Source organism: Hyla sarda, chromosome 3, assembly GCF_029499605.1.
Source record: "Hyla sarda isolate aHylSar1 chromosome 3, aHylSar1.hap1, whole genome shotgun sequence".
NCBI classification, from domain to species: domain Eukaryota; kingdom Metazoa; phylum Chordata; class Amphibia; order Anura; family Hylidae; genus Hyla; species Hyla sarda.
In genome coordinates, this window is record NC_079191.1 from 433,672,531 (window position 1) to 433,685,135 (window position 12,605).

The window sequence follows — 12,605 nt, forward strand, 5'->3', positions numbered from 1 at the left end:
CGCTGCCTACTTTAGCCCTACACTGTCAGCGAAGTGCTGCGCATGCGCTCTCAGTTTTCTACGAATCGAGGAAAACTTTATATCAACGGCTATCAGGCTGACGTCTGAGGCATGATGGAGGTTTGGCTGAGAGAGGTTTGGCTGTGAGCTGAGCGAGGTTTGGCTGAGGTGTGACAGAGGTTTGGCTGAGGTGTGACAGAGGTTTGTCTGAGGTGTGACAGAGGTTTGGCTGAGGTGTGACAGAGGTTTGGCTGTGGTGTGACAGGTTTGTCTGAGGTGTGACAGAGGTTTGGCTGTGGTGTGACAGAGGTTTGGCTGAGGTGTGACAGAGGTTTGTCTGTGGTGTGACAGAGGTTTGTCTGAGGTGTGACAGAGGTTTGTCTGTGGTGTGACAGGTTTGTCTGAGGTGTGACAGAGGTTTGTCTGAGGTGTGACAGAGGTTTTTCTGAGGTGTGACAGAGGTTTGTCTATGGTGTGACAGAGGTTTGTCTGAGGTGTGACAGAGGTTTTTCTGTGGTGTGAAAGAGGTTTTTCTGAGGTGTGACAGAGGTTTGTCTGAGGTGTGACAGAGGTTTTTCTGTGGCGTGACGGAGGTTTTTCTGTGGTGTGACAGTGGTTTGTCTGAGGTGTGATGGGGTTTGTCTGAGGTGTGACAGAGGTTTGTCTGAGAGCTGAGGGAGGTTTGTCTGAGGTGTGACGGAGGTTTGTCTGACTCCTGATGATTTCCTAATATGGACACCGTACACACATACAGCTTTGCTTCATGCACCACACACACACCCCACTCTACATGCACTCTATAGCCACAGTATTCAATACCTGCTCCTTCCTAGGAGTACAGTACCATGAATGCTCAGCCTGACTCCTCCCACACTTGTGACTGATCACATGGTCATAGGTCACGGAAGGTCCTTTTGCCCTGCAGCCTCTGCGGAGCTGTTCTCCTGCTGCTCTGTGTGTCCCTCATACAGGGCTGGGAGGTAGGAGAGGTCAGAGGTCAGCAGGGGATGAATGGAAATATGATTATTCATTTCTGTATGGATGGGTGTACTGGGGGGGATAGCACTGGGTCAGTTAGGGTGTCACCCCCCCCCCCCATAGCAACGCTCCTGCCTATAGGTCAGGATAGGAGCAGTATACACAGAATGATAGGACTCTGTTCTGTGGAATACAAGGAGGACGTTCTCTTTATGGTCACAGCGGGAAATGTGTCATTTATATGTATAAAGGAGTCATAAGTGAGTTTAATGGTTTTTACAGCTAATTTTTCTACAATAAACCATTAAATTACTGGCACAAGGAAGCACCAAGGGATAATACCGAAAAAGCATTTTGTAGACTCAAGTATCTACCGTATTTTTTGCCGTATAAGACGCACTTTTTCTTCCCCAAAACTGGAGGGGAAAAGTTGGTGCGTCTTATACGGCAAATACACATTAAAACATGTCCTATCACGGCGGTCCCTGCGGCCATCAACGGCCGGGACCAGCGGCTAATACAGGACATTACCGATCGCAATCAAAGCTGACCGCTGCGTCTGAAGGGAAAGTGACACTAACCCGGCTGCTCAGTCGGGCTGTTCGGGACCGCCACGGTGAAATCGCGGCATCCCAAACAGCTTACAGGACACCGGGAGGGACCTTACCTGCCTCATCATCCAATAGGAGTGGTGTGCGTAGCGACGTGATGGCGGCGACAGAGAGCGAGGATACCCGGCAGCAGAGACATTCCGGAGCGACGGGGACACCCCGGGGATGCGGCGACAGCGATGGAGGGCGACATCCAGGGCAGCGGTGACGGGTCCGTAGCGGCGGGACACATGAGTATTACCTCCTATACCAGTGGTCTTCAACCTGCGGACCTCCAGATGTTGCAAAACTACAACTCCTGGCATGCCCGGACAGCCAACGGCTGTCCGGGCATGCTAGGAGTTGTAGTTTTGCAACATCTGGAGGTCCGCAGGTTGAAGGTTCAGAATCTTTTTTTTCTAGATTTTTATCCTTTAAATTTGGGAGCGTCTTATATGGCGAAAAATACGGTATTTTACTAGATATCTTTGCGTCATGGGTATAGAACAGAACTATATCGGGTCCTTAGTATACTTAACTCTTTGTAGTCTGATCTCTTCATCTATCTTCTCTGTTCTCGTACAAAACACAGGTTGGTGTGCATGAACTGTGGGGAGTCACTTCTGACTTAAAGGGGTACTCCGCCCCTAGACATCTTATCCCCTATCCAAAGGATGTCTGATTGTGGTGGTCCCGCCACTGGGGACCCCCACCATTTCCCTGCTGCACACGGTGTCCATGCAGCACCGGAGGCTCATGATATCATGGCCACGCCCGCTCGTAATGTCACGGCCACGCCCTCTTAACCCCTTGGGGACGGAGGGTTTTTCGGTTTTTTGCACTTTCATTTTTTCCTCCTTACCTTTTAAAAATCATAACCCTTTCAATTTTGCACCTAAAAATCCATATGAGGGCTTATTTTTTGCGCCACCAATTCTACTTTGTAATGACATCAGTCATTTTACCCAAAAATCTATAGCATTGTTATCCCATAGGAGACTATAACACAGCACACACTGATCTTTTACATTGATCATTGTTATCCCATAGGAGACTATAACACTGCACACACTGATCTTTTACACTGATCATTGTTATCCCATAGGGGGCTATAACACTACACACTGATCTTTTACATTGACCATTGTTATCCCATAGGAGACTATAACACTGCACACACTGATCTTTTACATTGATCAATGTTATCCCATAGGAGACTATAACACTGCACACGCTGATCTTTTACATTGATCATTGTTATCCCATAGGAGACTATAACACTGCACACGCTGATCTTTTACATTGATCATTGTTATCCCATAGGAGACTATAACACAGCACACACTGATCTTTTACATTGATCAATGGTTTCTCATAGGAAACCATTGATCAATGATTGTGCCGCTTGACTGCTCATGCCTGGATCTCAGGCACTGAGCAGTCATTCGGTGATCAGACAGCGAGGAGGCAGGTAGGGGGACCAGCATTCATTTACTTTCACTTTAGACGCGGCATTCAACAGCTGCGTCTAAAGGGTTAATAGCACATGGCACCGTGATCAGCCACAGGTCCCGGTCATTGTTAGAGGCCTGTCTATGGCCTTGGCCCCGCGTTATAGAAAGGGAGTGGGCGAAGGGCTTACAGGTACACCCTCCATCCCCAACGGGTTAATGCAAATCTATGGGAGGGGGTGTGACTACCGTCACGCCCCCTCCCATAGACTTGCATTAAGGGGGCATGGTCGTGATGTCACGGTTCTCTGCTCCGCATCACCAGTCATCCGGCATGGAGCAAAGTTTACACCGGATGTCTGGGCTGCTGCAGTAGAGATCGGGGGGGGGGGGGGGGGGGGGGTCCCCATTGTCAAACATCCTATCTTCTATCCTTCAGATAGGGGATAAGATGTCTAGGGGCGGAGTAACCCTTTAAAGGGGTTCTTTCAATGTCAAAAAGTGATGGTATATTCCTAGGATTTACCAATATTTCATGGTTGCCGGTTATCATGGAGTCACATAGGTCTGCAGGGGAGTTGTATACACAAAACGGACCTCGTACAGGACATGATTCTATTTCCAATGGGTCAGAGGTCAACCTTTTTATTAGGAACAATATATTATATTATTACACAAGGTGATGACTTCAAGAGGGGAAAGATCAATTCTGGGGAAGGAGAAAAACAAACCTAAATAAACATCACCTATCACGTAAGATACGACCTCATTAGAAATATTTTTTTATTTACCATAAGGAGTGCAATAGCAAAAATGTGTTTTAATGAGAGTGCACATTTAATACTATATGGGAATACAGAGGTGCCTAATACCATATGAAAGAAAAGAGGGGGGTCTAATAATATATGTGTAGACAGAAGCAATGTGAACAGTCACAAGAAATCGTGCCATGTATGTAGGTTCTTCTCCATTATTGCAGTGATCAGTAATATGTAGAATAAATTGGGCCATGTATGTAGCCTCTTCTCCAGTATTGCAGTGATCAGTCATATGTAGAATAAATTGGGCCATGTATGTAGCCTCTTCTCCAGTATTGCAGTGATCAGTCATATGTAGAATACATTGGGCCATGTATGTAGCCTCTTCTCCAGTATTGCAGTGATCAGTCATATGTAGAATACATTGGGCCATGTATGTAGGTTCTTTTCCAGTATTGCAGTGATCAGTCATGTGTAGAATAAATTGGGCCATGTATGTAGGCTCTTCTCCAGTATTGCAGTGATCAGTCATATGTAGAATAAATTGGGCCATGTATGTAGGCTCTTTTCCAGTATTGCAGTGATCAGTCATATGTAGAATAAATTGGGTCATGTATGTAGGCTCTTCTTCAGTATTGCAGTGATCAGTCATATGTAGAATACATTGGGCCATGTATGTAGCCTCTTCTCCAGTATTGCAGTGATCAGTCATATGTAGAATACATTGGGTCATGTATGTAGCCTCTTCTCCAATATTGCAGTGATCAGTCATATGTAGAATAAATTGGGCCATGTATGTAGGCTCTTCTCCAGTATTGGAGTGATCAGCCATATGTAGAATAAATTGGGCCATGTATGTAGGCTCTTCTCCAGTATTGCAGTGATCAGTCATATGTAGAATAAATTGGGCCATGTATGTAGGTTCTTTTCCAGTATTGCAGTGATCAGTCATATGTAGAATACATTGGGCCATGTATGTAGCCTCTTCTCCAGTATTGCAGTGATCAGTCATATGTAGAATACATTGGGCCATGTATGTAGCCTCTTCTCCAGTATTGCAGTGATCAGTCATATGTAGAATACATTGGGCCATGTATGTAGGTTCTTTTCCAGTATTGCAGTGATCAGTCATATGTAGAATAAATTGGGCCATGTATGTAGGCTCTTCTCCAGTATTGCAGTGATCAGTCATATGTAGAATAAATTGGGCCATGTATGTAGGCTCTTCTCCAGTATTGCAGTGATCAGTCATATGTAGAATAAATTGGGTCATGTATGTAGGCTCTTCTCCAGTATTGCAGTGATCAGTCATATGTAGAATACATTGGGCCATGTATGTAGCCTCTTCTCCAGTATTGCAGTGATCAGTCATATGTAGAATACATTGGGTCATGTATGTAGCCTCTTCTCCAATATTGCAGTGATCAGTCATATGTAGAATAAATTGGGCCATGTATGTAGGCTCTTCTCCAGTATTGGAGTGATCAGTCATATGTAGAATAAATTGGGCCATGTATGTAGGCTCTTCTCCAGTATTGCAGTGATCAGTCACATGTAGAATAAATTGGGCCATGTATGTAGGTTCTTCTCCAGTATTGCAGTGATCAGTCATATGTAGAATAAATTGGGCCATGTATGTAGGCTCTTCTCCAGTATTGCAGTGATCAGTCATATGTAGAATAAATTGGGCCATGTATGTAGCCTCTTCTCCAGTATTGCAGTGATCAGTCATATGTAGAATAAATTGGGCCATGTATGTAGGTTCTTTTACAGTATTGCAGTGATCAGTCATATGTAGAATACATTGGGCCATGTATGTAGCCTCTTCTCCAGTATTGCAGTGATCAGTCATATGTAGAATACATTGGGCCATGTATGTAGGCTCTTCTCCAGTATTGCAGTGATCAGTCATATGTAGAATACATTGGGCCATGTATGTAGGGTCTTCTCCAGTATTGCAGTGATCAGTCATATGTAGAATAAATTGGGCCATGTATGTAGGCTCTTCTCCAGTATTGCAGTGATCAGTCATATGTAGAATAATTTGGGCCATGTATGTAGGTTCTTCTCCAGTATTGCAGTGATCAGTCATATGTAGAATAAATTGGGCCATGTATGTAGGTTCTTCTCCAGTATTGCAGTGATCAGTCATATGTAGAATAAATCGGGTCATGTATGTAGGGTCTTCTCCAGTATTGCAGTGATCAGTCATATGTAGAATAAATCGGGTCATGTATGTAGGCTCTTCTCCAATATTGCAGTGATCAGTAATATGTAGAATAAATTGGGCCATGTATGTAAGCTCTTCTCCAGTATTGCAGTGATCAGTCATGTGTAGAATACATTGGGCCATGTATGTAGGTTCTTCTCCAGTATTGCAGTGATCAGTCATATGTAGAATACATTGGGCCATGTATGTAGGCACTTCTCCAGTATTGCAGTGATCAGTCATATGTAGAATACATTGGGCCATGTATGTAGGCACTTCTCCAGTATTGCAGTGATCAGTAATATGTAGAATAAATTGGGCCATGTATGTAGCCTCTTCTCCAGTATTGTAGTGATCAGTCATATGTAGAATAAATCGGGTCATGTATGTAGGCTCTTCTCCAGTATTGCAGTGATCAGTCATATGTAGAATAAATTGGGTCATGTATGTAGGTTCTTCTCCAGTATTGCAGTGATCAGTCATATGTAGAATAAATCGGGTCATGTATGTAGGCTCTTCTCCAGTATTGCAGTGATCAGTCATATGTAGAATAAATTGGGCCATGTATGTAGATTCTTTTCCAGTATTGTAGTGATCAGTCATATGTAGAATAAATTGGGCCATGTATGTAGGTTCTTTTCCAGTATTGTAGTGATCAGTCATATGTAGAATAAATTGGGCCATGTATGTAGGTTCTTCTCCAGTATTGCAGTGATCAGTCATATGTAGAATACATTGGGCCATGTATGTAGGCTCTTCTCCAGTATTGCAGTGATCAGTCATATGTAGAATACATTGGGCCATGTATGTAGCCTCTTCTCCAGTATTGCAGTGATCAGTCATATGTAGAATAAATTGGGCCATGTATGTAGGTTCTTCTCCAGTATTGCAGTGATCAGTCATATGTAGAATAAATCGGGTCATGTATGTAGGTTCTTCTCCAATATTGCAGTGATCAGTCATATGTAGAATAAATCTGGCCATGTATGTAGGCTCTTCTCCAGTATTGCAGTGATCAGTCATATGTAGAATAAATTGGGCCATGTATGTAGGCTCTTCTCCAGTATTGCAGTGATCAGTCATATGTAGAATAAATTGGGTCATGTATGTAGGCTCTTCTCCAGTATTGCAGTGATCAGTCATATGTAGAATAAATTGGGCCATGTATGTAGCCTCTTCTCCAGTATTGCAGTGATCAGTCATATGTAGAATAAATTGGGCCATGTATGTAGGCTCTTCTCCAATATTGTAGTGATCAGTCATATGTAGAATAAATTGGGCCATGTATGTAGGTTCTTCTCCAGTATTGCAGTGATCAGTAATATGTAGAATAAATCAGGTCATGTATGTAGGTTCTTCTCCAGTATTGCAGTGATCAGTCATATGTAGAATAAATCGGGTCATGTATGTAGGTTCTTCTCCAGTATTGCAGTGATCAGTCATATGTAGAATAAATTGGGCCATGTATGTAGGTTCTTCTCCAGTATTGCAGTGATCAGTCATATGTAGAATAAATTGGGTCATGTATGTAGGCTCTTCTCCAGTATTGCAGTGATCAGTCATATGTAGAATAAATTGGGCCATGTATGTAGGTTCTTCTCCAGTATTGCAGTGATCAGTCATATGTAGAATAAATCGGGTCATGTATGTAGGTTCTTCTCCAGTATTGCAGTGATCAGTCATATGTAGAATAAATTGGGCCATGTATGTAGCCTCTTCTCCAGTATTGCAGTGATCAGTCATATGTAGAATAAATTGGGCCATGTATGTAGGTTCTTCTCCAGTATTGCAGTGATCAGTCATATGTAGAATAAATTGGGCCATGTATGTAGGCTCTTCTCCAATATTGTAGTGATCAGTCATATGTAGAATACATTGGGCCATGTATGTAGCCTCTTCTCCAGTATTGCAGTGATCAGTCATATGTAGAATAAATTGGGCCATGTATGTAGGCTCTTCTCCAGTATTGCAGTGATCAGTCATATGTAGAATACATTGGGCCATGTATGTAGGCTCTTCTCCAGTATTGCAGTGATCAGTCATATGTAGAATACATTGGGCCATGTATGTAGGTTCTTCTCCAGTATTGCAGTGATCAGTCATATGTAGAATAAATTGGGTCATGTATGTAGGTTCTTCTCCAGTATTGCAGTGATCAGTCATATGTAGAATACATTGGGCCATGTATGTAGGTTCTTCTCCAGTATTGCAGTGATCAGTCATATGTAGAATAAATCGGGTCATGTATGTAGGTTCTTCTCCAGTATTGCAGTGATCAGTCATATGTAGAATAAATTGGGCCATGTATGTAGCCTCTTCTCCAGTATTGCAGTGATCAGTCATATGTAGAATAAATTGGGCCATGTATGTAGGTTCTTCTCCAGTATTGCAGTGATCAGTCATATGTAGAATAAATCGGGTCATGTATGTAGGTTCTTCTCCAGTATTGCAGTGATCAGTCATATGTAGAATAAATTGGGCCATGTATGTAGCCTCTTCTCCAGTATTGCAGTGATCAGTCATATGTAGAATAAATTGGGCCATGTATGTAGGTTCTTCTCCAGTATTGCAGTGATCAGTCATATGTAGAATACATTGGGCCATGTATGTAGCCTCTTCTCCAGTATTGCAGTGATCAGTCATATGTACAATAAATTGGGCCATGTATGTAGGCTCTTCTCCAGTATTGCAGTGATCAGTCATATGTAGAATACATTGGGCCATGTATGTAGGCTCTTCTCCAGTATTGCAGTGATCAGTCATATGTAGAATACATTGGGTCATGTATGTAGCCTCTTCTCCAGTATTGCAGTGATCAGTCATATGTAGAATACATTGGGCCATGTATGTAGGTTCTTCTCCAGTATTGCAGTGATCAGTAATATGTAGAATAAATCGGGTCATGTATGTAGGCTCTTCTCCAGTATTGCAGTGATCAGTAATATGTAGAATAAATCGGGTCATGTATGTAGGCTCTTCTCCAGTATTGCAGTGATCAGTCATATGTAGAATAAATCGGGTCATGTATGTAGGCTCTTCTCCAGTATTGCAGTGATCAGTCATATGTAGAATAAATTGGGCCATGTATGTAGGTTCTTCTCTAGTATTGCAGTGATCAGTCATATGTAGAATACATTGGGCCATGTATGTAGGCTCTTCTCCAGTATTGCAGTGATCAGTCATATGTAGGATAAATTGGGTCATGTATGTAGGTTCTTCTCCAGTATTGCAGTGATCAGTCATATGTAGAATAAATTGGGCCATGTATGTAGCCTCTTCTCCAGTATTGCAGTGATCAGTCATATGTAGAATAAATCGGGTCATGTATGTAGGCTCTTCTCCAGTATTGCAGTGATCAGTCATATGTAGGATAAATTGGGTCATGTATGTAGGTTCTTCTCCAGTATTGCAGTGATCAGTCATATGTAGAATACATTGGGCCATGTATGTAGGTTCTTCTCCAGTATTGCAGTGATCAGTCATATGTAGAATAAATCGGGTCATGTATGTAGGTTCTTCTCCAGTATTGCAGTGATCAGTCATATGTAGAATAAATTGGGCCATGTATGTAGCCTCTTCTCCAGTATTGCAGTGATCAGTCATATGTAGAATAAATTGGGCCATGTATGTAGGTTCTTCTCCAGTATTGCAGTGATCAGTCATATGTAGAATAAATTGGGCCATGTATGTAGGCTCTTCTCCAATATTGTAGTGATCAGTCATATGTAGAATACATTGGGCCATGTATGTAGCCTCTTCTCCAGTATTGCAGTGATCAGTCATATGTACAATAAATTGGGCCATGTATGTAGGCTCTTCTCCAGTATTGCAGTGATCAGTCATATGTAGAATACATTGGGCCATGTATGTAGGCTCTTCTCCAGTATTGCAGTGATCAGTCATATGTAGAATACATTGGGTCATGTATGTAGCCTCTTCTCCAGTATTGCAGTGATCAGTCATATGTAGAATACATTGGGTCATGTATGTAGGCTCTTCTCCAGTATTGCAGTGATCAGTCATATGTAGAATAAATTGGGCCATGTATGTAGGTTCTTCTCCAGTATTGCAGTGATCAGTAATATGTAGAATAAATCGGGTCATGTATGTAGGCTCTTCTCCAGTATTGCAGTGATCAGTAATATGTAGAATAAATCGGGTCATGTATGTAGGCTCTTCTCCAGTATTGCAGTGATCAGTCATATGTAGAATAAATCGGGTCATGTATGTAGGCTCTTCTCCAGTATTGCAGTGATCAGTCATATGTAGAATAAATTGGGCCATGTATGTAGGTTCTTCTCCAGTATTGCAGTGATCAGTCATATGTAGAATACATTGGGCCATGTATGTAGGCTCTTCTCCAGTATTGCAGTGATCAGTCATATGTAGGATAAATTGGGTCATGTATGTAGGTTCTTCTCCAGTATTGCAGTGATCAGTCATATGTAGAATAAATTGGGCCATGTATGTAGGCTCTTCTCCAATATTGTAGTGATCAGTCATATGTAGAATAAATTGGGCCATGTATGTAGCCTCTTCTCCAGTATTGCAGTGATCAGTCATATGTAGGATAAATTGGGTCATGTATGTAGCCTCTTCTCCAGTATTGCAGTGATCAGTCATATGTAGAATAAATCGGGTCATGTATGTAGGCTCTTCTCCAGTATTGCAGTGATCAGTCATATGTAGGATAAATTGGGCCATGTATGTAGGCTCTTCTCCAGTATTGCAGTGATCAGTCATATGTAGAATACATTGGGCCATGTATGTAGGTTCTTCTCCAGTATTGCAGTGATCAGTCATATGTAGAATAAATCGGGTCATGTATGTAGGTTCTTCTTCAGTATTGCAGTGATCAGTCATATGTAGAATAAATTGGGTCATGTATGTAGGTTCTTCTCCAGTATTGCAGTGATCAGTCATATGTAGAATACATTGGGCCATGTATGTAGGTTCTTCTCCAGTATTGCAGTGATCAGTCATATGTAGAATAAATTATCTTTCATTTAATCAATTGCTGCGCACACCACAACGGGCTGGGAACACACAGAGGGGGCTTAATACTTTATGGAGACACAAAGTGTTAAACAGGTTGGCCAGTGCTATGTGCCACCCCACACCGCTAAAATCTTACAGCCCCTGAAAGTGAACAAGAAAAAAAGAGTCATTAAAAAAAAACAAAAAAAAAAAAAAAGTGACTTTGTGTAACTTATTAATAAATGTAGCCTGCGGGGTAAAGAATGGAGGTTGTTATTGTGGTATTGATGGCTCTATTCAATAATGTGGTGTCATTATATCGGTGCTTATTTTTTTTATTTTTTTTGCTGTTTGTATTATAGGACTAATACAGATACTGTACATAGATAGATATGAGAGATAGATATGAGAGATAGATAGATAGATATGAGAGATAGATAGATAGATAGATAGATATGAGAGATAGATAGATATGAGATAGATAGATATGAGAGATAGATAGATAGATAGATATGAGAGATAGATAGATATGAGAGATAGATAGATATGAGATAGATAGATAGATATGAGATAGATAGATATGAGATAGATAGATAGATATGAGATAGATAGATAGATAGATAGATAGATAGACAGATAGATAGATATGAGATAGATAGATAGATATGAAATAGATAGATAGATAGATAGATATGAGATAGATAGATAGATAGATATGAAATAGATAGATAGATATGAGATAGATAGATAGATATGAGATAGATAGATAGATAGATGTTAGATAGATAGATATGAGATAGATAAATAGATATATATGAGATAGATAGATATGAGATAGATAGATATGAGATAGATAGATATGAGATAGATAGATAGATATAAGATAGATAGATATGAGATAGATAGATAGATAGACATGAGATAGATATGAGATAGATAGATATAAGATAGATAGATATGAGATAGATAGATAGATAGATAGATAGATAGATATGAGATAGATATGAGATAAATAGATATGAGATAGATAGATAGATATGAGATAGATGTGAAATAAATAGATAGATATGAGATAGATAGATATGAGATAGATAGATAGATATGAGATAGATAGATAGATAGATAGATATGAGATTGATAGATATGAGATAGATAGATATATAGATATGAGATAGATAGATAGATAGATAGATATGAGATAGATAGATAGATAGATAGATATGAAATAGATATGAGATAATATATATGAGATAGATAGATATGAGATAGATAGTAGATAGATAGATAGTAGATAGATAGATAGATATGAGATAGATAGATATGAGATAGATAGATAGATATGAGATAGATAGATAGATAGATAGATATGAAATAGATATGAGATAATATATATGAGATAGATAGATATGAGATAGATAGTAGATAGATAGATAGTAGATAGATAGATAGATATGAGATAGATAGATATGAGATAGATAGATAGATATGAGATAGATATGAGATAGATAGATAGATATGAGATAGATAGATAGATATGAGATAGATAGATAGAAATGAGATAGATATGAAAAGTCACAGAAAACAAATAGTGATATATATATATATAGTTGCGCCAAATGACATACTCAGCTCTGCTACATCT

At 40.4% G+C, this 12,605-nt stretch overlaps 1 protein-coding gene across 1 annotated transcript in view; it reads left to right on the forward strand.

Moving 5' to 3' along the window:
- The window catches only part of LOC130363140 (calpain-13-like), a 212,145-nt gene that overhangs the window by 74,158 nt on the left and 125,382 nt on the right, over positions 1-12,605 (forward strand). The gene's annotated exons all lie outside the window — the stretch shown is intronic.